At 42.4% G+C, this 7,476-nt stretch overlaps 1 pseudogene; it reads right to left on the reverse strand.

Annotated features, from left to right (window-relative positions):
- Window positions 1-2,624: 2,624 nt before the first annotated feature.
- Window positions 2,625-3,065, reverse strand: LOC123954337 (annotated as a pseudogene).
- Window positions 3,066-7,476: the final 4,411 nt, after the last annotated feature.

Consider the following 7,476-nt stretch of genomic DNA (forward strand, 5'->3'; position numbering starts at 1 on the left):
AACGCAGAGTCTGCTTGAGATACTCTGGCTCTCCCTCTCCATCTGCCCCTCCCTCTGCCCACAAGCTAACTTAAATAAATAAATAAATAAATAAATAAATAAATAAATAAATAAAATCTTCAAAAAAAAAAAAAAAGAAGGAGGCAGGCAGGGAATTGAAACAGTAATCAGAGATGTGATGATGGAAATGAGAGACTGTAGTGACTTGAGAAAGGGATCATAAGCCAAGGGATACGGGGACCACTGGAAACTAAAAACACAGGCAAATACATTCTCCCCTGAGTATCCAGAAAGTAGTCTAGCCAACACATTGATGTTCAACTTCTGAACTCCAGACCCATTAGAGAATACATTTGTGTCGTTCTGAAACTCTAGGTTTGTGGTATTTTGTTTCAGTAGCCATCAGAAAGGAATGCACATCCTTATTAGGTTAAAGGAGTTCGTATGTGCAAAGCGTGTAGAGAACTGCCTGGCAGAGAGTTAGCACACACGTGTATGCATTCACTATTATTGTCTAGGGTAAACTCATGGCCTGGGTCAGAGATGGCCAACCACACCCCTAGTCCAGCTAGTGGAGAGGCACGCCCACTCTGTTTGCATCCAGTTGGCCTGAACTGGCTCACCTGATCCCATGAGGCTACAACGGAGCCTGGGGAGCAGACTGGTTCTCTGGGTAGCCACGTGCCCCGTGAGATGCAAGGGTTCTAGGAACAAGGGAAGGAGGGCGGGTGGATCCTGAGCTGGCAATGTCTGGCACCATGCCCAGCTATGAAAGATGAGAAGTTTAGCAAAGGTACCTTGCCTCCAGAATTTGGTTAGATGCCCTTTTCCAGCTTTTCTGTCTTGTGCCGTTAATTTTATGAAATATCTTCTGACTCCCACGTTGCAAGATGAGACATCCTTGATCACCCTTGCCCTCCCTCCTTCTAAGTCCTCTTGCTAAACCACGACATTTAAATCTAGTTCCATAGCTGTAGTGAAAGCGTTCTGGTTTTATGTGTTGTCCATCTCTGCATTTCAAAAATTGAAAATCAATAAAGTGTTTTTTAGAAAATATTATGATTATGTAAACATTATTCTCGCAGAGCTAACTAGCATCCAGGGACCCGTACAGAGGGAACTATAATCTTATGATTTAAATGCTGCCTGAAGGGAAATGCTCCAGGCTTCAAGTTCAAATGTATTTTCCTACGCTCCCTCAGTATTCGAAGCCTTGTTATATTTTCATTTGTTTCATATTTGGACCATGAGTTTCTTATACGAGTTTTTGTTCTCCTGGAGTTTCTAATTGTTTTTCTCTTTTCTTCTTGAGAAAAGAAACATATGCCTTTTTTAATCAGGTCATTAAAATCTCCCAGCTTCTTAATTACATTATTTGTTGAATGAAGCCTCTTTTCTTCTTGAAGACACTTTTCTCCAAACCCTCTGACTTCCTGTTCTAATTTTGACTGATGGCTTTATGGACTCTGGTATTTTATTCACTACACTTGTGGGTCAGTTCTACTGTTGGGTGAGTCTGGTCTCTCTTTCTTGTTTTTTTTTTTTTCTCTGTTTTGCTGGAGTATATCTTCAAATAACATTTTTTTAAAAAAGATTTTATCGGGGTGCCTGGGTGGCTCAGTGGGTTAAGCCTCTGCCTTCAGCTCAGGTCATGGTCTCAGGGTCCTGGGATCGAGCCCCACATCGGGCTCTCTGCTCAGCAGAGAGCCTGCTTCCCTTCCTCTCTCTCTGCCTGCCTCTCTGCCTACTTGTGATCTCTCTGTCAAATAAACAAAATATTAAAAAAAAAAAGATTTTAATCTATTTATTTGACAGGCAGAGAGATGGTGAGAGAGGGAACACAAGCAGGGGAAGTGGGAGAGGGAAAAGCAAATTCCCGCAGAGCAGGGAGCCCGAAGTGGGGCTCGATCCCAGAACCCCGGGGTCATGACCTGAGCCAAAGGCAGACACTTAACAACTGAACCTCCCAAGTGCCCCTCAAATAACATTTTTAAAGGGGGCTCATGGAAGGAAATCCTTTCGAATCTTCACGAAATCCTTTCGAATCCGAAAATGTTTTTAATTTGTCTTTACTCTTCCTGAGTGAGGAGATCAATCCACAGGCTCCATTTTAGGGCATATGGAAAGGGGGTAGACAGGCAAGAGGGCACCCTGTTCCCACCCTGCGCCAACATAAGAAGAGATTTACTCTAGACACCAATGCTCTAAGCAGGAATTCTGGTCCTTTTGAAAAAGATCACTTAATTTCTTTAGAAAGTGTTTCTTAGGGGTAGAAGGAAAGGGAGTGAAAGAATCCCAAGCAGGCTCCACACCCAGCATGGAGCACACGTGGGCCTTGATCTCACAACCCTAAGATCATGATCCTAAGATCATGGCCTGAGCCGAGATCAAGAGTCAGATGTTTAAACGACTGAGCCGCCAGGTGTCCCCCCTCACTTTTGAATCTTCCTTCTCTGTACGCTCCTGATGTGAAGGGGACTGTTTTGTAGGGGATTGTTAGTGGCTGGTACTGGCTTGTTATTCATTAAACAGGCCCTTCCTTGAATTATTTCCTAACTTTGGTTATTCTCATATCACCATCGCAATTTTTGCCATATCTTCTTACTTCCCGTGTTAATATATCCTTTTTTTTTTTTTTTTTTTTTGTATTTTTAATGACTGAAACAGAACGACCTAAAACCACAGCTTCTGGGAGAATCATTTGTTCTCCCCAGTCTTATACCTCTCCTCGAACTTGACCTTGGCCTCTTGTCAGGCCTTGTGTTTAAGAGCAGGGTCTCTGAAGACATCCTTACTGATGACAGCTTTGTCCAAGGGGAGGTCCACAGAGTACCTCGTGGGCATGAAGTGACAGTGGTTTTAAACTTTCACGAAAGACTTGAACTTTGACCTCTTGACGGTTTTCTTCTCGCTCATGGCAGCTGTCACTTTGCAGTCAATTCCAGCCACCAGAGCATGGCTGTAGGGACGGTCTGAAGTGCCATCACCAGTGTTCTTCACGATGACAGGGAATAGGGTCTGGCCAGGACCAGCACCGCCTTCCCGGGTTTCATGAACTTGCCCATCTCAAGCCTACAGCAGGAAGAATTTTTACTTATGGTATTATTTTTATTTAAATTGACTATGCTAGTCCTACACTATAGCAGGCAAATTTTTTTAAAAGATTTTATTTATTTATTTGACAGACAGAGAGACAGACAGAGATCACAAGTAGGCGGAGAGAAAAGCAGTAACAGGCTCCCTGCTGAGCAGAGAGCCGGATGCGGGGCTCCATCCCAGGACCCTGGGATCATGACCGGAGTCGAAGGCAGAGGCTCAACTCACTGAGCCACCCAGGTGCCCCAATGTTATAGTTGTACCTCTTGTTGTTTGTAATTATATAGTTTTATTTTCTAATCCATATACATCATTCTTAAGATAACAGAAGTTGTTTTTGTTTTTTGGGTTTTTTTGCCACCAGATAGCATTCACAGCAATGGGGCATACACCACACTTTGCAAAATTCTTCTCTAATTAATTACTGTGTCGATTACTGGCCAATCAATTGCCTGAGCTTTCTGCCAGTTTGGACCTCCAAGGGGGTCTCCTTTCAATGGTCCCTCTCCTCCTTGTCCTGATTCTGACACGCGGGGAATAAAGTAAAATAGTAATTCTTTTTTTTTTTTTTTTTTAGATCTCTCGTTTATTTGACAGATAGAGATCATAAGTAGGGAGAGAGGCAGGCAGAGAGAGAGAGAGGAGGAAGCAGGCTTCCTGCCAAGCAGAGAGCCCGACGCGGGGCTCGATCCCAGGACCCTGGGATCATGACCCGAGCGAAAGGCAGAGGCTTTAACCCACTGAGCCACCCAGGCGCCCCAAATAGTAATTCTTATTGATGATGTAAAGTGATGACTGCAAAGGTCTTAGCTTAGGGTGGGAGTGGCCGGACCTGCTAATTGACCTTCCATCATTGTCTGTGAGAGCAGAGGGTTGGGCCCTCCTCCCACAGGGAGTGGTTCACAGTCTCAGTCCTGCCTCTCTGGTCCCCTTGGGGAGGCACGTGGCTATTACAATCAAGTACCTTGGGCTCAGGTACATATTCAGAGAGCAGACAGTCCATATCTTATCCAAATTGCTCCAAAAAGCAGAAAAAGAGGGACAACTACCCATTGCATTTTATGCGGCTAGTAGAACCTTAATATTCAACTTAGACAAGGAAGTTGGAGACAAGAAGATCTTAGGGCCATCTCAATTACGGACACAGTTTCAAATATCTTAAATAGAAAGTTGCCAAACGAAACACAGCAACATATTTAAAAAGGCATCATGGCCAAGTTGGGTTTATTCCATAAATGCAAGAATATTTCAACATTAGAAAATTATTATTTTAAGTCTCCGTGCCTTGGTGGCTCAGTCAGTTAAATGTCAGACTCTTGGTTTCTGCTCAGGGTCGTGAAAACAGGGGGTGCTCAGTGTAGAGTCTGCTTGAGATTCTGTCCCCTCCTCCCTCTCCCTTCCCCTATGTTCTTCCCCCTCTCTGCTCACACATGCTCTCTCTCTCAAATACATAAATAAATAAAATCTTTTAAAAAAGAAAATTATTATTATTTTTATTTTTAAAAGATTTTATTTATTTATTTGACAGAGATCACAAGTAGGCAGGGAGACAGACAGAGAGAGAGGAGGAAGCAGGTTCCCCGCGGAGCAGAGAGCCCAATGTGGGGCTCCATCCCAGGACCCTGGGATCATGACCTGAGCCGAAGGCAGAGGCTTTAACCCACTGAGCCACCCAGGCACCCCATTATTATGTTTAAAGATTTGTTAGTTTTAGAGAAAAAGAAAGCAAGCAGGAGGCCAGAGGAGGAGGAGGGAGAGAATCTCAAGCAGACTCCGCTGAGCTGACATGGGGCTCAAGCGGAGCTGATCCCCCAACCCTGAGATCATGACCCCAGCGAAACCAACAGCTGGATGCTTAACGGACTGAGCTACTCAGGTGCCCTTATTATTTTAAGCCTCAGCTCTTGATCTCAGAAATCTCAAAAATCTTGATCTCAAAAATCCTATGATCACATAAAGCAGAGGGAGAAACTACATTTGATAAAATTAATCCCTTTATAAAAATTGGCAAACCAGGAGTAGGAAGGAACTTCCTTAATGCGATACGTTGGTAAAGGGTATCTTTCTAGAACCTGCAGTAAGTGTACCACTTAATGATAAAAACTTCAAGAATTTCCTTTAAAGTGAGAAACGTAAAAAGGATATTCACTATCTCTATTACTGTTCAAAGCTATCCAGGATTCCTTAGCCTGTGCAATGAGGGAAACAAAAAGGAATTAATAGCACAAACCTTTAGAAAAGAAGAAACAAAATGGACATCATATATTTGTAGATCATGTGATTGTCTACCTAGAAAATCAAAGAGAGTCTACAGGCAAGCTGTTAAAATTATTGAGAGGATTCATGATGAGAGACAATTTTCCATGGGTCAGTTGCATTTCTGGATGCTTTGCAGAGACACCAACTGCCCTTTTGTTTGGTAGTATTTCTTTTTCTTTTTATTTTTTTGGACAATCTCTTCAAGGATGTTTATATCAACCATCTTTGGAACATAGAGTAATTATCTCCCTCCGGAGCAGAAGGCAGATTTGCTTATTGTCCAGTGTATTGAAGATAATGTCTCCCTCTGCAGCATAGAGCTCAGGATTCTTCAGGGACTATGCAAACCTGCTGATTTCATGGGCAGCACCCCTGGGGGACTTGGGGAGCCAGAGAAGCCGCTGGCCCAAACATGGGGCACATGCTTCTTGCTGAAACATGAACAGTGAAGTCCTTTTTCTCTGACCCAGAGCTCTTGTGTCTTCTGCAGCATCCCTGATACCGCGGTAGGGAAGAGTCTAGCTGGGGTAAAATCCCAGACCCTTTACCTTGTCGTGGTTCAGCCATCTCACCTCTAAATATCAACAAAAGACAAAAAGTGCTATTTGTAAATGGTATAATTTATAATTTTGTGCCTAATGAAGGCACGAAAAACGCTGAAGTGCCCAAGAATAAATCTAAGAGATACGCAAGATGTTTACAGAGAAAATTAGAAGGCTTGACTGATCGTCATTGAAGAGACACAGAGAAATGGAGAGGTATAACTTGCTTGTGGAAGGAGGGACTCGACTGTAAAGACGTGAATTCTCCCCCAAATTAATCTATAAATTCATTTCAATGTCAAAGGATTAAATAAAGTATTTTTAAAATTAATGTTTTTGGAAACATTATCCTGAAGTCATATGAAGGAACAGCCAAGGGTAGCCCAGCAACCTTGAAGAAAACGAACAGTGAAGAGACTCGCCGTTTAGACGTCAGGACTTATACAACTCAAGTAATTGAGACAGGGAGATATTGGCAGAGGGGTGTACAAATAAATAAATGGGACAGAACTGAGGGCTCAAAGACAGAGATGTGCAGACTGGAGGTTTGACTTAAGTCAGAAATGACATTTAAACCAGTTCCTTCTTTTTTATTCTTTATTTTTTATAAGTAGGCTCCACATCCAGCATGGAGCCCTACACAGTGCTCAAACTCACCACTCCGAGACCTGAGCTGAAATCAAGAGTCGGATGCTTATCCAACTGAGACACCCAGGCACCCCTAAACCAGTTCCTTTTATGGAACACCTGGCTGGCTCAGTCGGTACAGCTTACAACTCTTGATCTCAGGGTCATGAGTTCAAGCCCCACGTTGGGTGTAGAGGTTACTTAAAAAAAAAAAATAGAGAGTTAAACCAGTTCCTTCCAATAGTGGTGGCATGAAAATTGGTTTTCCATGTGGAAAAAAGAGAATTGCACTCCTATATCACTCTTGATCACCAAAACCAGTGCAGAGAGATACTAAATATGAAAAAGAAAACCTTTAAATACAAATCTTTTCTAGACCTCACAATATGAAGATTTCTTAACCAAGTTTAAAAAGCATAAACAATAAAGAAAGTATTGATAGATTTGCCTACATTAAAATTCCAAAGCATTGTAGAGCAAAAACAGGATAAACAAAACCCAAGCCACAAGGCTGGGAGAAGATACATGGGTAATGAACACAACAGACAAAGTATTCGTCTCCAGGCTGCATCACCAAGTTCTACAGATCAATAAAAAGATTACAGACAACTCAACAGAAAAACGAGTATAAGATGTACGTAAGTATACAATACAAATATATGGGAAACGACATTGAACCCTACTGGTAATTTCGGGAATGCAAATTCAAACAACAACGAGATGAAATTTTAGACCTCAAGTTGGTAACACAAACAACATTTCCAGTCCGACTATATTAAGTGTTGAGGACTACGTGGAACAAAGGGCCCTCTTGTTAATGCTAAAGAGAGTTTCGATCATAACCACATTGAGAAGCAATCTGGCAAAATCTAGTGAAGTCCAGCATGTGCATATCCTCCAAACTAGCAATCCAATTCCGGAAATAAATCCCAACTCTTGACAAGTACAAGAA

Source organism: Meles meles, chromosome 1 (genome assembly GCF_922984935.1).
Source record: "Meles meles chromosome 1, mMelMel3.1 paternal haplotype, whole genome shotgun sequence".
Lineage (NCBI taxonomy): Eukaryota > Metazoa > Chordata > Mammalia > Carnivora > Mustelidae > Meles > Meles meles.